Source organism: Camelus dromedarius, chromosome 13 (assembly GCF_036321535.1).
Source record: "Camelus dromedarius isolate mCamDro1 chromosome 13, mCamDro1.pat, whole genome shotgun sequence".
Taxonomy (NCBI): domain Eukaryota; kingdom Metazoa; phylum Chordata; class Mammalia; order Artiodactyla; family Camelidae; genus Camelus; species Camelus dromedarius.
The window spans coordinates 37131813-37152721 of record NC_087448.1 but is presented as its reverse complement, the minus strand read 5'-3'; positions in this window follow the sequence as shown (position 1 = coordinate 37152721).

Genomic DNA, 20909 nt, shown 5'->3' with positions numbered 1-20909 from the left:
TCCTGTTATTGATTAGACACAGGTTTCAAATACATCTATTCATCCTCCCCCCCTTTTTTTTTAAAAGGTTTTAAAAGGACGTCTCAACCCGATTGATACTCTGCTTCAACTCGCTCTTCTACTATTCCTTATACACTGTTTTCGAAGCCTCTTTGTCCCTTCTTTTAAAATTCTTTCTCTCTCTCTCTTATTTTTTTCTTTTTTTCCTAAGTTCTATTCCTAAATAGGCATTAGATAGATAAAATCCTTAAGGACCAAACTAAACAACTGATACTCCATAAACCACAGTGCCAGAGAGGTATGAGCAAGATAAAGCAGCAGAAAAACCTTTCCCAATTAAAAGAACAAGAGAAATCCCCTGAAAGAAAGATCAATGAAATAGACATAGATAGCCTACTAGATCAAGATTTCAAAAAAGGAGTGATCGAATTGCTGAAGGAATTAAAAGAGATAGTGTTTAGAGATATAAAATATGTCAAAAATGAAATTGAAGCTATAAAGGAGAGCCAAGTAGAATGGGTAAACTCATTGACAGAGATGAGGAATGATCTAATAGCTGTGCAAAGCCGAGTAGATAATGCAGAGGAACGAGTTAGTGATCTAGAAGACCGGGCAATAGAAAGCACCCATTCAGAAGAACTACAAGATAAGCAAATAAAAAATAATGAAAATAGCATAAGGGACATATGGGATAATATAAACCATCCCAATCTTCGCATAATAGGGGTCCCAGAAGGATCAAAGGGGATTGAAAAGGTTTTTCAAGAAATCATGACTGAAAACTTCCCAAACTTAAAGAAGGAATCAGATATCCAAGTACAGGAAGCTCAGAGGGTCCCAAACAGGGAGAACCCAAATAGACCCACACCAAGACATATCATAATCAAGATGGCCAGAGTCAAGGATGAAGAAATGATTCTAAAGGCAGCAAGAGAAAAGCAAAGAGTAAGTTACAAGGGAACCCCTCATAAGGCTGTCAGCTGATTTCTCTACACAAACACTACAGGCCAGAAGGCAGTGGCAAGATATATTCAAAGCCCTGAATGAAAAAATGATGCAGCCTAGGATCCTTTATCCAGCAAGGCTATCCTTGAGGATAGAAGGAGAAATAAAGAGTTTCACAGACAAAAAAAAAAAGCTGCATGAGTTTAGCAACACTAAACCCATGCTAAAAGAAATATTGAAAGGGCTATTCTAAATAGAAAAGCAGCAGGATGCTACAGAAATGAGAAACACACAACTGGAAAGGTGATAACTGATGAATTACAAATAAAGTAAACATGAAATTATAAAAGAAGACATACAAATCACTGAGAGTGGGAGAGGGAGGCAGGGAAATATAGAATATTTTTTCTTTCTTTTTTAAATTTTTTTAACAGTAGGATGGGTTTGAGATCATGTTACTATCAGTTTAATAAAATCAGTTATAGTAATGGGTTAATAGATTTACAAAAAAGGGTAATCACAAGCCAAAAACTTACAAAGGAGTCACAAAAATTAAGTAAAATCCATGATAATACAAAGGAAAATTACCAAACCACAAAAGGAAGAAGAAAGGAACAAAGAGGATATACCAATTGAACTGCAAAGATAAGTTCAAAATGGCAATAAACACACATCTATCATTAATTACTGTAAATGTTAATGGACTAAATGCTCCAGTCAAAAGACATAGAGTGGCAGACTGGATAATAAGGCAAGAACCTTCAATATGCTGCATACAAGACATCCACTTTAGGGAGAAGGACGCATATAGATTGAGAGTGAAAGGATGGAAAAGGATATTCCATGCAAATGGAAAAGCTAAAAAAGCAGGTGTTGCAGTACTGATTCCAGACAAAATAGACTTTAAAACAAAGTCCATAAAGGAAGATAAAGAAGGACATTTTATAATGATTAAAGGAGTGATACAAGATGAGGATATTACACTCATTAATATATATGCACCCAATATAGGAGCACCTAAGCACATACAAGAAATACTAACAGAGATAAATGGGGATATTGATGGGAATACAATCATAGTTGGAGATTTTAACACTGCATTAACATCACTAGACAGATCTTCCAGACATAAAATAAACAAGGCGACAGAGAAATTAAATAATACAATAGAAAAATTAGATTTGATGGATAATTTCAGAGCATGACACCCCCCAAAAATAGGATATACATTCTTTTCAAGTGCACATGGAACATTTTCCAGGATCGATCATGTGCTTGGGCACAAAAGAAACCTCAACAATTTTAAGAAGGTAGAAATTATCTCAAGCATCTCTACTGACAAGAATGCCATGAAACTGCAAATCAGTAAAAGAGAAACAAAGGAGAAAAAAATGAAAGCATGGAGATTAAATAATATGTTATTGAAAAAACAATGGATCAATGAGGAAATCAAAGCTGAAATTAAAAAATACCTTGAGACAAATGATAATGAAAGCACAACCACTCAAAACCAATGGGACACGCAAAGGCAGTGCTAAGAGGGAAGTTTATAGCGATACAGGCCTTTCTCAAAAACGAAGAACAATCACAAATAAACAATTTAACCCACCACCTGAATGAATTAGGAAAACAAGAACAAAAAGCCCCAAAAAGCAGCAGAAGGAAGGAAATAATAAAGATCAGAGAGGAATTAAATACAATAGAGATTAACAAGACCATAGAAAAAATCAACCAAACCAAAAGCTGTTTTTTGGAAAAAGTAAATAAAATTGACAAATTCTGGCCAAACTGACAAATAAGAAAAAAAGAGAGAGCATAAATTAGCAAAATAAGAAAGGAAAATGGAGAAATTAAAACAAATAAAATAGAAGTACAGAATATCATATGAGAATATTATGAAAAACTATATGGAACCAAACTGGATAACCTAGAGGAGATGGACATGTTTCTGGAAACATACTGTCCACCAAAACTGAATCAAGAAGAATCTGAACACTTCACCAATCCGATCACTAGAAAGGAAATAGAAATAGCAATTAAAAACCTCCCTACAAATAAAAGTCCAGGACCGGACGGCTTCACCAGGGAATTCTACCAAACATGCAAAGAAGAACTCATACCAGTCCTTCTCAAACTCTACCAGATAATTGAAAAGGAGGGAATACTCCCAAACTAATTCAATGAAGCCACCATCACCCTGATAACAAAACCAGGCAAAGACACTGCAAAAAAAGAGAATTATAGGCGAATATCACTGATGAACATAGACACCAAAATCCTCACCAAAATTTTAGCAAATAGAATCCAACAACACATAAAAAAGATTATGCATCATGACCAAGTGGGGTTCATCCCAGGGACACAAGGCTGGTTCAACATACACAAATCATTCAATGTAATACATCACATCAACAAGAGAAAGGACAAAAACCACATGATCATCTCAATTGATGCAGAAAAAGCATTTGATAAAATTCAACACCCATTTAAAATAAAAACTCTCTCCATAGTGGGTATAGAGAGAACATATCTCAACATAATAAAAGTTATATATGAGAATCCTACAGCCAGCAGAGTACTCAATGGTGAAAAACTCAAAAGCTTCCCAGTAAAATCTGGGACAAGACAAGGATGCCTACTATCACCAGTCCTATTCAACATAGTCCTGGAAGTCCTAGCCACAGCAGTCAGGCAAGAGAAAGAAATAAAAGGGATCCAAATTGGAAAAGAAGAGGTAAAAGTGTCATTATATGCTGATGACATGTTACTATATATAGAAAACCCTAAAAGGTCCACACAAAAGCTACTAGAACTGATTGAAGAATTCAGCAAGGTAGCAGGTTACAAGATTAACTTTCAAAAATCAGTTGCATTCTTTACACTAATGATAAATCTACAGAAGAAGAAAGCAAAGGAACAATCCTTTTTAAAATAGCACCCAAAGTAATAAAATATCTGGGAATAAATCTAACCAAGGAGGTGAAAGAATTATACACAGAAAACTATAAACCATTGATGAAGGAAATTAAAGAAGAATTTAAAAAATGGAAAGATATTCCATGCTCTTGGATTGGAAGAATCAATATTGTTAAAATGTTCACACTGCCCAAGGCAATCTACAGATTTAATGCATCCCTATCAAATTACCTAGGACTTATTTCACAGTAGTAGGACAAATCATAATAAAATTTATATGGAGCCATCAAAGACCTAGAATTGCCAAAGCATTACTGAAGAGAAAGAAACAGTCTGGAGGAATAACTCTCCCAGACTTCAGACAATACTATAGAGCTACAGTCATCAAGACAGCATGGTATTGGTACCAAAACAGACATATAGACCAATGGAACAGAATAGAGAGCCCAGAAATGAACCCACAAACTTTTGGTCAACTCATCTTCGACAAAGGAGGCAAGAATATACAATGGAATTAAAACAATCTCTTCAGCAAATGGTGTTGGGAAAACTGGACAGCAGCATGTAAAACAATAAAGCTAGAACACTCCCTTACTCCATATTCAAAAATCAACTCAAAATGCATTAAAGTCTTAAACATAAGACAAGATACAATAAACCTCCTAGAGGAAAACATAGGCAAAACATTACCTGACATACATTTCAAAAATTTTCTCCTAGAAGTAATAAAACCAAGAATAAACAAATGGGACCTAATGAAACTTACAAGCTTCTGCACAGCAAAGGAAACCAGAAATAATAAAGAAGAAAACCTACGGAATTGGAGAAAATTTTTGCAAGTGAAACCGATGAAGGCTTGATCTCCAGAATATATAAGCAGCTCATATGACTCAATAAGAAAAAAATAAACAACCCAATCCAAAAATGGGCAGAAGACCTAAACAAGCAATTCTCCAAGGAAGACATACAAATGATCAAAAAGCACATGAAAAAATGCTCAATATCACTAATTATCAGAGAAATGCAAATCAAAACTACAATGAGGTATCACCTCACACCAGTCAGAATGGCCGTCATTCAAAAATCCACAAATGACAAATGCTGGAGAGGCTGTGGAGAAAGGGGAACCCTCCTACACTGCTGGTGGGAATGCAGTTTGGTGCAGCCACTATGGAAAACAGTGTGGAGATTTCTCAAAAGACTAGGAATAGACTTACCATATGACCCAGGAATCCCACTCCTAGGCTTATATCCAGAAGGAAATCTACTTCAGGATGACACCTGCACCCCCATGTTCATTGCAGCACTATTTACAATAGCCAAAACATGGAAAGAGCCTAAATGTCCATCAATAGGTGACTGGATAAAGAAGAGGTGGTATATTTATACAATGGAATACTACTCAGCCATAAAAACCGACAACATAATGCCATTTGCAGCAACATGGATGCTCCTGGAGAATGTCATTCTAAGTGAAGTAAGCCAGAAAAAGAAAGAAAAATACCATATGAGATCACTCATATGTGGAATCTAATAAAGAAAAACCAAAACAAACAAACAAACAAAACAAAGCGTAAATAAAGGACAGATATAGACTCACAGACAGAGAATACAGACTTGTGGTTACCAGGGGGGTGGAGGGTTGGAAGGGATAGACTCGGATTTCAAAATTGTAGAATAGATAAACAAGATTACACTGTATAGCACAGGGAAATATACACAAAATGTTATGATAACTCACAGAGAAGAAATGTGACAATGAGTGTTTATATATGCATGAATGACTGAAAAATTGTACTGAACACCGGAATTTGACACAACATTGTAAAATGATTATAAATCAAAAAAATTAAAAAAAAAGAAATGATACAATAAATTTTTATTGTTAAGTAAATTACATTTTTATTTGGTTATTATTTTAGAAAATTAATTTTGCATGATATTATGAATAACATTGGGAAATTATCCCTAGTTTTTGTTGTTTATATGTAGTGAAGTAGCATTATAATAGAAATTATTTAAATCAATGTAGGAAATTAATAAAGTTTTCATTAACCTTAATGAAAAATGCTTTTATTTTGTTTTATTTTATTTTTAAGATTTTTTTTATTGAGTTTAGTCATTTTACAATGTTCTGTCAAATTTCAGTGTAGAGCACAATTTTTCAGTTATACATGAACATACATATATTCATTGTCACTTTTTTCTCTACAAGCTACAACAAGATCTTATATATATTTCCCTGTGCTATACAGTGTAATCTTGTTTACCTTTTCTGCATATGCCTGTCAGAATCTACAAATTTGGAAATCCCAATTTGTCCCTTCTCACCCCCCAAACCCTTGGCAACCACAAGTTTGTATACTATGTCTATGGGTCTGTTTCTGTTTTGTATTTATGTTCTTTTTTCTTTGTTTTAAGATTCCACACATCAGCATTCTCATATGACATTTTTATTTCTCTTTCTGTCTTACTTTACTTAGAATGACATTCTCTAGGAACATTCATGTTGCTGCAAATGGTGTTATGTTGTCAGTTTTTATGGCTGAATAGTATTTCATTGTATAAATATACCACATCTTCTTTATCCAATCATCTGTTGATGGACATTTAGGCTGTTTCAGTGTCTTGGCTACTGTAAATAGTGCTGCTATGAACATTGGGGTGCAAGTGTCATTTTGAAGTAGGGTTCCTTCTGGATATATGACCAGGAGTGGGATTCCTGGGTCATATGGTAAGTCTATTCCTAGTCTTTTGAAGAATCTCCACAATGAGGACACTTGTTAATATATGTGCACCCAATGTAGGAGCACCTAAGTACATAAAACAATTACTAACAGAAATACAGGGGGATATTGATGGGAACACAATCATAGTTGGAAATTTTAACACCACATTAATATCACTAGACAGGTCTTTGAGACAGAAAATAAATAAGGCAACAGATAAATGAAATGATACAATAGAAAAATTAGATTTGGTGGATATTTTCAGAGCATTACATCCCCCCAAAATAGGATATACATTCTTTTCAAGTGTACATGGAATATTTTCTAGGATTGATCATGTACTTGGGCACAGAAGAAGTCTCAACAATTTTAAGAATATAGAAATTATCTCAAGCATCTGTACTGACCACAAAGCCATTAAAGTAGAAATCAACAACAGAGAAATAAAGGAGGAAAAAAGGAAAGCATGCAGATTAAATAAAATGCTATTAAAAAACCAATGGGTCAATGATGAAATCAAAGTTAAATTAAAAAATACCTTGAGACAAACTAAAATGGAAACACAATGACACAAAACATGGGAGGCAACAAAGGCAGTGCTAAGAGGGAAGTTTATAAAAATACAGGCCTTCCTCAAAAAAGAACAATCTCAAATAAACAGTCAAACCCACCAGGTAAAAGAATTAGAAAAGGAAGAGAAAAACAACAACAACAACAACAACAACAACAACAAAACCCAAAAGTCAGCAGAAGGAATGAAATAATAAAGATCAGGGAGGAAATAAATAAAATAGAGATTTAAAAAAATAGAAAAAATCAATCAAATCAAAAGCTGGTGTTTTGAAAAAGTAAATAAAATCAACAAACCTCTGGCCATACTCACAAAGAAGAAAAAAGAGAGAACACAAATAAGCAAAATAAAAAGGAAAATGGAGAAATTTCAACAAATAACATAGAAATACAGATTCTCATATGAGTATTTTATGAAAAACTGTAACGAACCAAAATGGATAACCTAGAGGAGATGGACAAGTTTCTGGAAACATACAACCCACCAAGACAAAACCAAGAAACTGACCACTTGAACAAACTGATCACTAGAAATGAAATCGAATTAGCAACAAAAAACCTCCCTACAAATAAAAGTCCAGGACCAGATGGCTTCACTGGGGAATTCTACCAAACATATATAGAAGAACTCATACCAGTTCTTCTCAAACTCTTCCAGATTATTTTAAAGTAACATTTTAATTAAATTTTAATTTAATTTAATTTAATTTAATTTTAATTTAGGTGAACACAGATGTATTAGTATTCTCCAGAGAAATGTAACCAATAGGATATTAGGAGTGTTTATTTGTATGTGTGTGTGTGTGCAAAGAGGTGTATTCTAAAGAATTGGCTCAAATAATTGTGGGGATGGGGGCCACAAAAGTTTAAGGGCAGATTGACAGTATTAAAATTCAGTCAGAATTTCTATGTTACAAAGTTGATGCAAAATTTTCTTTTTTTCTGGGAAAACTCAATCTTTGCATCTTAAAGCCTTCACCTGATTGAATGAGGCCCAGCTACTATTACCCGTTTAATGTTCTTCATTTAAAGACAACTAATTATAAAGCATCAGTGTTTAAACAAATAACTGGGTACTATGGCTATCTTTCTCTTTTCTAGCTGCTGTGATAGAATGACATAGTTGAGATAGCTCATAAACAACAGAAATTTATTTCTCACAGTTCTGGAGGATGGAAAGTCTAAGATCAAGGTTCTGCTAGATTCTGGTAGATTAGGTGTCTAGTAAGAGTCTGCTGCCTGATTCATAAAGGACTTTTTTTTTTTTTTTTTTGCTGTTTTCTCACATAGTGGGGGAATGTGGGCTCCCTCTGAAACCTTCTTTATAAGGATGCAAATCTCATTCAGGAGGCTCTACCTCATAACCTAATCACCTGCCAATAGTCCTCCATACAAATACCCTCACATTGGGCATTGGGTTTCAAAATATGGATTTGGGGGAGGTACAAACATTCAGTCCCTGGCAATTGCTTAGCTAAGTTGACACATAAAATTTTAGCATAACAATGGGTCAATATATTTATTTAAAATTTAAAATTAGCTTATATTCTAAGCCCATCAAAAATGCTTAATTTGCACTTGCACAGCATTTTGATGTTCTGTAATTCATTTATCTCATTGTCCCTAGGTAATATACCACGTATGTTGAATAAAGTTATTTATGTTTTTTCGCCAAAATTTCCAGGCAATGTATACACTTAATGTCATAATTAACACATTGTAAAGAAAGTTCTAATTACCCTCACTTAGCTAGATATTTAAAACTTATATGTGCATCATATCAGTCACTTTATTTGCTTCCCACTGAAGGACACAGCTACACAGGTGAAGTATAGAGATTTGTTTTTTTTATGAAAACTAGTGCTGTAAAACATTCATCACAAAAAAGAACAAAATCATTTTATTAAAATATAATTTTATTCTGATTTTATTTCTCAAATAAATATTTTGAACACTTAAATCACTTATTACAGAATAAAATAAAACTCTGTCCAACATTTAATACATAATACATTCTCTCCCATATTATTAGATTCAATATTGTCTTTTTTCATTCACAATATAAATTTCCACCAAAGTTATTCTCATATGCACAGTTTTTCATGTATATGCCACTTGAAATTTCCACTGCTAGAGTTTTAACATTTTGTGTCCACTTTTTGGAATATACCTATTTCCTTTGTAATATTCAAATTCTACTCATGTTTCAATGTTGTTTAAAATGACCATCCTGCCTACAGTTTGTGGTATTGTTACAGGTACATTCAATAATATCTTTTGTTACTCTTTATTACTACTAAGATAAACATATTATTTCCAAATCTAAGCACATTAAACATGAAACTAGTTGTGTGAAAATTGATGTAAAGTATTTTTTTTCAAATGACAAATAATGTTCTTATCCTTGAACAGTAAGGCTGCTGGGGGGAATAATAGGCAAAAATAGATAGATAGGTAGGTAGATAGATAGACAGACAGATAGATAAAAGCATGTAGATGAAAGGGTGCAGGAAAATAAGGAAACAAATTACCATGATATTCAACCTTTTAAAAAAATTCTATTTAAAAATATATCAATAATATTACAGGATTTTTCCTGAAACAATAAATAAACATTATCTTGTGCTAGGTCTCAATGTTATGCATTCTTTATATTATAATCTTATAATTTTTTAAAAGAATACATAGAGTGTATCAAATGGCTCTATTACTGAAAGACATCTTTTGAGTGAAAGTTTAATGAGGAGAAGTTAGCATTTAAAGGTAATATGACTACTAAGTTGTATTCATTTATCAGAACACATAAAATCTAAATTTATATTTTCATAGAGTTAATGAGAGTATCACTGTATATAAGTTTAAGTCATTAAATGGTAATTAGCATGGAAATGTAATTTACTATTATTTATTTATTTTTTAACGTTTTTTATTGATTTATAATCATTTTACAATGTTGTGTCAAATTCCGGTGAAGAGCACACTTTTTCAATTATACATGCACGTATACATATATTCATTATCACATTACTTTCTCTGTGAGCTACCATAAGATCTTGTATATATTTTCCTGTTTTATACAGGATAATCTTGTTTATCTATTCTACAATTTTGAAATCCTAGTCTATCTCTTCCCACCCCGCACCCCTTTGGCTACCACAAGTCTGTATTCTATGTCTATAAGTATATTTCTGTTCTGTATTTATGCTTTTTTTTTTTTGATTCCACATATGAGCAATCTCGTATGGTATTTTTCTTTCTCTTTCTGGCTTACTTCACTTAGAATGACATTCTCCAGGAGCATCCATGTTACTTCAAATGACATTATGATAATCGGATTTTATGGCTGAGTAGTATTCAATTGTATAAATATACCACATCTTCTTTATCCAGTCATCTGTTGATGGACATTTAGGCTGTTTCCATGTCTTGGCTATTGTAAATAAAGATGCTATGAACATTGGGGTGCAGGTGTCATCCTGAAGTAGGGTTCCATCTGGATATATTCCCTGGAGCAGGATTCCTGGGTCCTATGGTAAGTCTATTCCTAGTCTTTTGAGGAATCTCCATACTGTTTTCCACAGTGGTTGTACCAAACTGCATTCCCACCAGCAGTGTAGCAGTGTTCCCTTTTCTCCACAGCCACTCCAGCATTTGTAATTTGTGGACTTCTAAATGATGGCCATTCTGACTGGTGTGAGTTGATATCTCATTGCAGTTTTGATTTGCATTTCTCTGATAATTAGTGATACTAAGCAATTTTTCATGTGACTATTAATCATTTGTTTGTCTTCCTTGGAGAATTGTTTGTTTAGGTCTTCTGCTCATTTTTGGACTGGGTTGTTTATTTTCTTCTTATTGAGTCATATGAGCTGCTTCTATATTCTGGAGTTCAAGCCTTTGTCAGTTTTCTTTGCAAAAATTTTCTCCCATTCTGTAGGTTGTCTTTTTGTTTTACTTATGGTTTCCTTTGCTGTGCAGAAGCTTGTAAGTATCATTAGGTCACATTTGTTTATTCTTGTTTTTATTTCTTCTAGGAGTAAAGTTTTGAGATGAATGTCAGATACTATTTTGCCTATAGTTTTCTCTAGGAGGTTTATTGTATCTTATCTTATGTATAAGTCTTTGATCCACTTTGAGTTTATTTTTGTGTATGGTGTAAAGGAGTGTTCTAGCTTCATTGCTTTAAATACTGCTGTCCAGTTTTCCCAACACCATTTGCTGAAGAGATTGTCCTTATTCCGTTGTATACTCTTGCCTCCTTTCTCGAAGATTAGTTGACCCAAAGTTTTTGCGTTCATTTCTGGACTCTCTCTTCTGTTCCATTGGTCTATATGTCTGTTTTTGTACCAATACCATGCTGTCTTTATGACTGTAGCTCGATAGTATTGTCTAAAGTCTGGGAGAGTTATTCCTCCAGACTCTTTCTTTCTCTTCAATAAAGCTATGGCAATTCTAGGTCTTTGATGGTTCCACATAAATTTTATTATGATTTGTTCTAGTTCTGTGAAATATGTCCTAGGTAATTTGATAAGGATGCATTAAATCTGTAGATTGCCTTGGGCAGTGTGATCATTTTAACAATATTGATTCTTCCAGTCCAAAAGCATGCAATATCTTTCCATTTTTTAAAGTCTTCTTTAATTTCCTTCATCAATGGTTTATAGTTTTCTGTGTATAATTCTTTCACCTCCTTGGTTAGATTTATTCCCTGATATTTTATTACTTTGGGTGGTATTTTAAAGGGGATTGTTTCTTTACCTTTTTCTGTTGATTCATCACTAGTGTAAAGAAATGCAACTGATTTTTGAACATGAATCTTGTAACCTGTTACCTTGCTGAATTCTTTGATCTGCCCTAGTAGTTTTTGTGTGGACCTTTCAGGGTTTTCTATATATAGTAACATGTGGTTGGCATATAATGACACTTTTACCTCTTTTTTTTCAATTTGGATCCCATTTTTTTATCTCTCTTGCCTGATTGCTGTGGCTAGGACTTCCAGGACTATGTTGAATAGGAGTGGTGATAGTGGGCATCCTTGTCTTGTTCCAGATTTTAATGGGAAGCTTTTGAGTTTTTCACTGTTGAGTACTATGCTGGCTGTAGGTTTGTCATATATAGCTTTTATGATGTTGAAATATGTTCCCTCTATACCCACTTTGGTGAGATTTTTTATTGTAAATGGGTGTTGAATTTTATCAAATGCTTTTTCTGCATCTATTGAGATGATCATGTAGTTTTTGTCCTTTCTCTTGTTGAAGTGATATATTACATTGATTGATTTGCATATATTGAACCACCCTTGTGTCACTGGGATGAATCCCACTTGGCCATGATGTATAATCTTTTTTATGTGTTGTTGGATTCTATTTGCTAAAATTTTGGTGAGGATTTTGGCATCTATATTCATCAGTGTTATTGGCCTATAATTCTCTTTTTTGATAGTGTCTTTGCCTGGTTTTGGTATCAGGGTGATGGTCGCTTCATAGAATGAGTTTGGGAATATTCCCTCCCTAGTAATATTCTGGAAGAGTTTGAGAAGGACTGGTATGAGTTCTTATTTGTATGTTTAGGAGAATTCCCTGGTGAAGCAGTGTGGTCCTGGACTTTTATTTGTAGGAAGGTTTTTAATTGCTATTTGTTTCATTTCTAGTGATTGGGTTGTTCAAGTGGTCAGATTCTTCTTGATTCAGTCTTGGTGGACAGAATGTTTCCAGAAACTTATGCATCTCCTCTAGGTTATCCAGTTTGGTTCCATATAGTTTTTCATACTATTGTCATGTGATATTCTGTATTTCTATTTTATTTGATGTAATTTCTCCATTCTCCTTTCTTTTTTTGCTAATTTATGCTCTCTCTTTTTTCTTCTTTGTGAGTTTGGCCAGAGGTTTGTCGATTTTATTTACTTTTTCAAAAATCAGCTTTTTGTTTGGTTGATTTTTTCTATGATCTTGTTAATCTCTATCGTATTTATTTCCTCCCTAATCTTTATAATTTCTGTCCCTCTGCTGTGTTTTGGGGCTTTTTGTTCTTCTTTTCCTAATTCACTAGGCTGGTGGGTTAAATTCTTTATTTGAGATTGTTCTTTTTTGAGGAAGGCCTGTATCGCTATAAACTTCCCTCTTAGCACTGCCTTTGCTATGTCCCATAGTTTTTGAGTGGTTGTGCTTTCATTGTCATTTGTCTCAAGGTATTTTTTAATTTCAAATTTGAGTTCCTTATTGACCCATTGTTTTTTTTAATAGCATATTGTTTAATCTCTATGCTTTCCTTTTTTTCTCCTTTATTTCTCTGTTGTTGATTTCTAGTTTCATGGCATTATGTTCAGTAAAGATGCTTGAGATAATTTCTATCTTCTTAAAATTGTTGAGGTTTCTTTTGTGCCCAAATACACGATCAATCTTGGAAAATGTTCCATGTGCACTTGAAAAGAATGTATATCCTATTTTTTGGTGGTGTAATGCTCTGAAAATATCCACCAAATCTAATTTTTCTATTGTATCATTTCATTTCTCTGTTGCCTTATTTATTTTCTGTCTGGAAGATCTGTGTAGTGATGTTAATGTGCTGTTAAAATCTCCAACTATGATTGTATTCCCATCAATATCTCCCTTTATCTGTGTTAGTAATTTTTCTATGTACTTAGGTGTTCCTATATTGCATGCATATATATTAATGAGTGCAATATCCTCATCTTGTATCACTCCTTTAATCATTATAAAATGTCCTTCTTTATGGCCTTTGTTTTAAAGTCTATTTTGTCTGAAATTAGCACTGCAACACCTGCTTTTTTGTGTTTTCCATTTGCATGGAATATCCTTTTCTATTCTTTCACTCTCAATCTGTATGTGTCCTTCTACCTGAATTGGGTCTCTTGTATGCAGCATATTGAAGGTTCTTGCTTTATTATACAGTCTGCCACTCTATGTCTTTTGACTGGAGCATTTAGTCCATTAACATTTACAGTAATTAATGATAGATGTGTGCTTACTGCCATTTTGAACTTATCTTTGCAGTTGAATTGGTATATCCTCTTTGTTCCTTTCTTCTTCCTTTTGTGGTTTGGTAATTTTCCTTTGTGTTATCATGGATTTTATTTATTTTTTGTGACTCCCTTGTAAGTTTTTGGCTTGTGGTTACTAAACTGTTTGTATTTGTATTAAACTGATAGTAACAAGATCTCAAACCCATCCTACCGGGAACAAAAAATTTAAAAAAGAAAAAAAATTTCTATATTTCCCTGTCTCCCTCTCCCACTCTTAATGATTTGTATGTCTTCATTTATAATTTCGTGTTTATGTTATTTGTAATTCATGAGTTATCACCTTTCCAGTTGTGAGTTTCTCATTTCTGTAGCATCATGCTGCTTTTCTATTTAGAGTAGACTTTTCAATATTTCTTTTAGCATAGGTTTAGTGTTGCTAAACTTCTGCAGCCTTTTTGTTGTCTGTAAAATTCTTTCTCTCTCCTTCTATCCTAATGGTTAGCCTTGCTAGATAAAATATCCTAGGCTGCATCTTTCTCTCATTCAGGATTTTGAATATATATTTCCACTCCCTTCTGGCCTGTAGTGTTTGTGTAGAGAAATCAGCTGATAGCCTTATGGGGTTCCCTTGTAACTTACCCTTTGCTTTTCTCTTGATGACTTTATAATCATTTATCCTTGTCTCTGGCCATCTTGATTACGATATGTGTTGTTTTATGGAGGGCCCAGGTTGTTTTGCTCTGTGCACCCACAGCCACAGAGCACAGTCCCCTGCAGTCCCCTGGGGCTGCCTCAATGCAGCTACCCCAGTTCTCCACTCAGCTCGGCAGCCTGGCCCTGCCCCAACCTGCCAGCCCGCGTCTCGGGCTGGGAGTTGCGGGGACCCTCTTTGCTCATTTAACTTAGTTCTGTCCATCAAAGGCTGCTGTGTACAGATCGGAACCTCAGAGGCTCCCCCTCTGTCCTGCTGGCCTCTAAGTATAGAGGGGGAACCCAGCGAATGAGCGCCAGTCCTCCTTTGCTGATCCCTCCCTGTGGGACCCTGCTCTGCTTTGTCTTTTCTTCTTTCTTTTTTCCTTTTCTCCTACCAGATTTTTGGCGTCTCTATCTTTTGAAGAGGGTGATGTTCTATAGGAGTTCTGCAGGTGCTCTTGTTGGCTGAGTGGGTCTGTGGATGTGAATCTTGGTGTATTTGTGGGAGAGTGTGAGCTACGAGTGTCCTTCTATTCCTCCATCTTCTCTCTTCCCCTACTTACTCTTTTTTTTAAATCAAGTTTCCCTATAACCTTTCTAACAGGTCCTGCTATTTTTTATTTTTTGCTTTATTGCTTTGCTTCAAAATTGCATTAATGGTTAGGTTTAAATATATAAAACCAAAAAATAGTTACAGTTCTATATTTTTTTTTGTGATCAGGTACGGCAGAATGTAAAAATCTGTTAATTCACTTATGCTTTGAAGGGCATAAAATACTTATTCTAGGTGGGTTTATTTGATGAAAGGATTTAAAGAACTGTCATGAAAGTGTCAAAACTTTCCTTATTTAATAACACATCCAGGGTTAGTTTTTATATGTTGTCTCATTCTTGGCAGAATGGGGTAAAATTATAAAGAGGCAAAGTATCTGAGTATACATGTAGTGTTCACTGGATTATTTATTTTCAAAAAAATTAAGTACATTTGGATATTGTATTAATCAATACTAATATATTTTAATTTTGGGCTTTATTTCAAAGAAAAATGGCTTGGTTCATAAAGATAACACTGGAGAATGAATCAGAACTTGAGATAAAATATTTTATTTATTATATTTAAGTAAAAGATATATTATATTCTGTAGTAAAAAATGCATGTATAATTTTCCAAAATATGTTATTGATGAAAGAGAAAACCTGAGGAAACCGTTACATTTAAATATTGAAAATATGTTACTTCCATAAATGTCCCTGTGGAGATGATTCTTTCAATGTTGTCTTTCAAACTTTCTAATGAGAAAAAATGTCCATGCTCTTAAAGTGTATTTAAGAATATATATCAAATAGAAAACTACCAAATTTATTTTTTGATCTGGTATCAAAACCAAGCCAAACAAACCAACACAGGAAAACAATAGACTATTTACAAGAGATTTTTGGTGCTATTACCTGGTACATGTTGACTGGAAAAAAAGAAAAGCACACAACCTAAAATTTGAGAATTATGTTTAGTTCAGCAGACTCTGAGGACCCCAGCCCAGGAGGCAGCCTCTTAGATAGCTCTGAGGGACTGTTTTGAAGATGTAATTGGAGGACCCAGGATATAAAGGAGTTTTGCAACAAAAATCAGGTAGTCATAGCATCAAAAGATTACAGTTAATTGAAGAAAAACAGACATCTCAAGTTAATGAATTAAGCACATTTCTATATATGGCAAGATGCAAGAATCTGGGTTTATTGAATTCATTTTTTAAATATGTACCTTAGCTGTATAAAACCAGTATCTTGGTTTTTTGTTTTTGTTTTTCCACTCTGAATACATTTAGAGTACACAGTTAGAGGTAGCTGTAGTGGCTACTGGCTTGATGTCCTCAACTTCCTTTATTTATTTTTATAGCAGGTAACATTTTTCACCCACATAGATAAAGTTTTGAACACATATTAACGAGGCATAAAAATATACCACTTTATTCTTAGCTTATAAGCATTGGTCCAGTCTGTCTTCCACTTTCTTAGAAAATAATTGAACTTTTCTCTCCCTCTCTCCAACTTCCTACATGTTCTCATACTCACTCATAGCTGATGACAATTATACCTAATTTAGTGAGAAAATTGAAACAATTGGAAATTAATTTCTACAAATTCTCATTACTACTTTGCTATCTCAATCTGCTCCCATAACTTTTTTTTTTTCCTCCGATATCATGGATGAAATATCTTTGCTTCCTGCTAGGTTAAACTCACTTCTTCTGCACAAGATGCCAATAAAGACACGGCTTCTGCATTTTTTCCTTCTCTTTATCATTACTGTTTTACTTCACTCTAATTAAGAAATATCTATGATAACTCATTTTTACTAGAAAATAAGGTCCTTTCATGCCTGCAACTCTTAGTTTTGTATCATTACAACCCTCTAGGGTCCCCCTTCATTTACTCCATACCAGCTACTTTGTCATTTTTAATTTTTCTTTTGAAATATTCTAGTCATTTTTTCACCTTAATCTCTTTTGGTATCTCTTCTGCTTGAAATCTTTTGCCCCAAATACCTGTATTCCTTAATCCTTTTAATCTGAATTTGTGTAATATTGAGTTCTTTACAAATTAATATGTTTCAGGTTTACAATGTAACTCTAATACCATCTAAAAAATTACACTAGAATAGATAATTTTTTTCAAAACACATGAATTTTGTCTAATAAATAGTGAAACATATTATAATCAATGATAGATGTAATAGACCATAATACACCATATATGACATCATTCTGGAAGTGCTTTTCCTTACAGAGTAAAAATATTGATTTAAAATGCTAAAATATAATAATGCACAGTCCCACTGTAAATATGGTATAATTAACATACCATCTCTAATAAGCTTTATTCATTATCAGTAAAATCATTCATTTTATAGTGAATTTGTGTACTTTGTATGTTTTTTAAATCATATAAATCAATATAACATAAGCGTTTAAATAGCATAACAGTTAAATCAATGTAATATAGGCAGACCACATTATACAATATATGATACTTTGGCATAGGAAAAACATGTACTCTCAAATCAATAGGAAAAGATGCCCAAAAAAGCTAGATTAAAAGGCTAATTTTTTAAGTGAAAATCTGCTTAGACCTTTGTCTCAGCATATACTTTAATCATCAGATGGATACAAGAAGTTAAATGAAACACAAAAATTATATTAATAAAATGGACAAAAGTAAAATTGTTAGGTAGTTAGATAAGTGAGGGCACCAAGCAGCTAGGTGGAGGGGACAGAAGACTATCTGAAAGATGGCATTATATCTGCCTCCAGCATAAAGGGGCTTTTCTTCTAAATGAGTGCCAACTATTTCTTCTAAATGAGTTGAAACCCAACAGCTTCAACTGGGCAGTAGTAAGAAGGACCTAAGTGGACATGACATAGTGCTCACTGTAATGTAATTAACACTGTGGTTTAGGCCCTCCATGGGTTTTTCTGTTTGCATCATGGGTAAGATAAGCACAAAGAGGACAAACATGACTAACCATTCCCTGGAGCAAGAGTCATCGCTCAATAAAAAAACCATTTTTAAGTGAGAGTGTAAGAGAAGGGACACAGACTGACACTTTTCCTCCCTTGGAACAGACTGCCTCTTGTTTTTGAGGTGTACTTTTCTTTTCCTAAATAAATCCTTTAAAATCTTACTCTGCACAACTCTCCATCTACTATTTGAAATCTTATCTTTTGAACATGACATGAAATGGGTTTTTTCCCTTCCCCTTTTGGGGTAATATCTTTGGTGCTGTGAATTTAACCTTGTCTCTTCTCTCTATCTTGCTTTCCCTTCCTCTTGTCATCCTAGTTGATCAGATCTCCTGCTCCTGGGGTCACACACATGATGGCTGCTCTGACTATTCCAGGTGGGGCTGGGCTGGTGGCAGGAAGCCAAGCCAGGACCCCATGCCAGAACCTGAATGAGGACAGGGAAGCACAGCTTCACCTCCTCCCCACCCTACACTCATGAGTCACAGAAGGATGTCCAGGTAGCACAGGGCATGGCCACACTAGAACCACAGCAAACTCAGATCACTGATTACCTCTGTAAGTATGCAGGAGTATTTGATTTTTCTATGCTCTATCCATAACCGCTCTTTCTCCTACAGACCACGAATTTCTTTGCTGTCTAACTTAACAGACACCATGTAATTTCTGTTACTTCTCAGGTCACACATGCCACTTCTGTTCTATCTACTGTATAATTCTTACTCCCCCACAACTTTTCAAGTGCTGGGACTTCCAACAAAGACTTTCTTGGATCTTTTCAAGTAAACCCAGGTCCTTTGCCTAAGGACACTTTAGGGAAAAACATTCACCCTGGCCACACCCAATCTCATTGCTGTGACTTTTTTATACTAATCTCTTTCTTCCACTGGGGATCCTTGCTTTTACTTTCTGACCTCTGTGGTGAGGTTCTCTGGAAAAATATCCTCCTTCAGCCTCTAAACTTCCTTCTTCCCACTAGCTACCACAAGGTCCTATGGCTCTGACAAGTGTGGTTTCCTCTTGGGCTATTAACTTACTCTTTATAATGGGGAGCCCTCCTTGGCATCCTAATGCAGCTGAGGCCATGTCCTTGTTACCAGTATCTTGATCTATGATGCCTAAGGAACTCTTGTGACTGCACCTTGTTTGCCTCATTCACCACCCAACAAGTATTTGGCCACCTCCTTTGTGCATGACTTGAGTGATATCATCCCTGGAGCCCTTTTCCAGGAGGCACCACTATGGATGGTAGTCATGGGCTGCAATGTATCTGACTCCTTATTGGCTTCATATCCCTCCAGGGACACTTGCTCAGGCAAGGAAACATCTCTGCCTTAGAAAATTCAGCTGCTGGAGTTTTAGCACAAGCTCTCATTTCCTGCTGCCTTCCCCATTTGGGAACCTCTGAATGGAATCTCAAATTCAAATTTGTTTCCTTATCTCATTCTTCCTCTCTCTGGCTATCCTAGTCAAGCAGATTTCTTGCTTCTGAGTGATCAACCATGTGCTAAGCTAAAAGTATATCACTCCAATCAGACCATGGAGTTTCTCAGCTCACGATAAGACTGTGGCCACTTTCCCCTTCTAGAGTGGAGGCTTGTTCACTGGATCCTCCCACTTTGGACCAAATGACCCTAGGAAGCCAAGCTCTCTTTGACCCATGGCTTCAGGGTATTACTGGTTATAGGCAGAAGACTGAGATGTCAGGCTACAGCCTCTGGGCTTTCACCTCAGATACTGACTTCTGAAAGCCCCTCTTCCCCCATAACTTGCCCTTGCTTTCTCTTTGCTGGGACTCCTTTGGGCTGCATCTTGGCTAACTGGGACCATTTTGATTTACAAACTCTAAAAAGAAAAATGCTTATATTCCTCTATAATGTTGCTTAGCCACAGTACCAACTTCCTTGTGAGGAAGCACAGCCCATAATTGGGAGAAACAGCTTTTCCTCCAATGGCGCCCAGATGGGACTATAATGAGCTTAATCAGAAGTGGGAAATGGATCATTTTTTGATCTGTATTAAGGCAGGAATCCAGGCAGCCTGACAGAAGTTATCAGTTATTCTAAGGTGTTAGCTGTTAGTCAGGAGCCTGGAGAAAACTCCAATGCCTTTTTAGAATGGCTCTAGGAGGCACTCACTAAGTATACTAATTTGCACATTAGCTCATATGAGGGACAAAACATCTTAAAGGACAAATTTCTCACCCAGTTACCCCCTGATACTAGGCAAAAACTCCAAAAAGTTGTTGAGGAATCTGTGGTAACCTCTGATGAAATGCTGACCATCATTGCCATGGTTTTCTATAATCAAGATCAGGGGCAAGAGGCCAACTATCAGGAAGAGAAAAGAAAGAAGGAGGCCATTCATGCCCAAATCATTGCAGCCCTTCAATGGCAGCCACTATGCCTAAGTCCTTGAGCCCCAGAAGCCTGAGGCAAACCTGATGATAAATGCAACCTCCTCTGCCTACCTGGTCACTGGGCCAAGGAATGTCCCAACAAGGACAAACCTCCAAAATCTGCCTGTTTTTGGTGTAACAAGCAAGGTTATTGG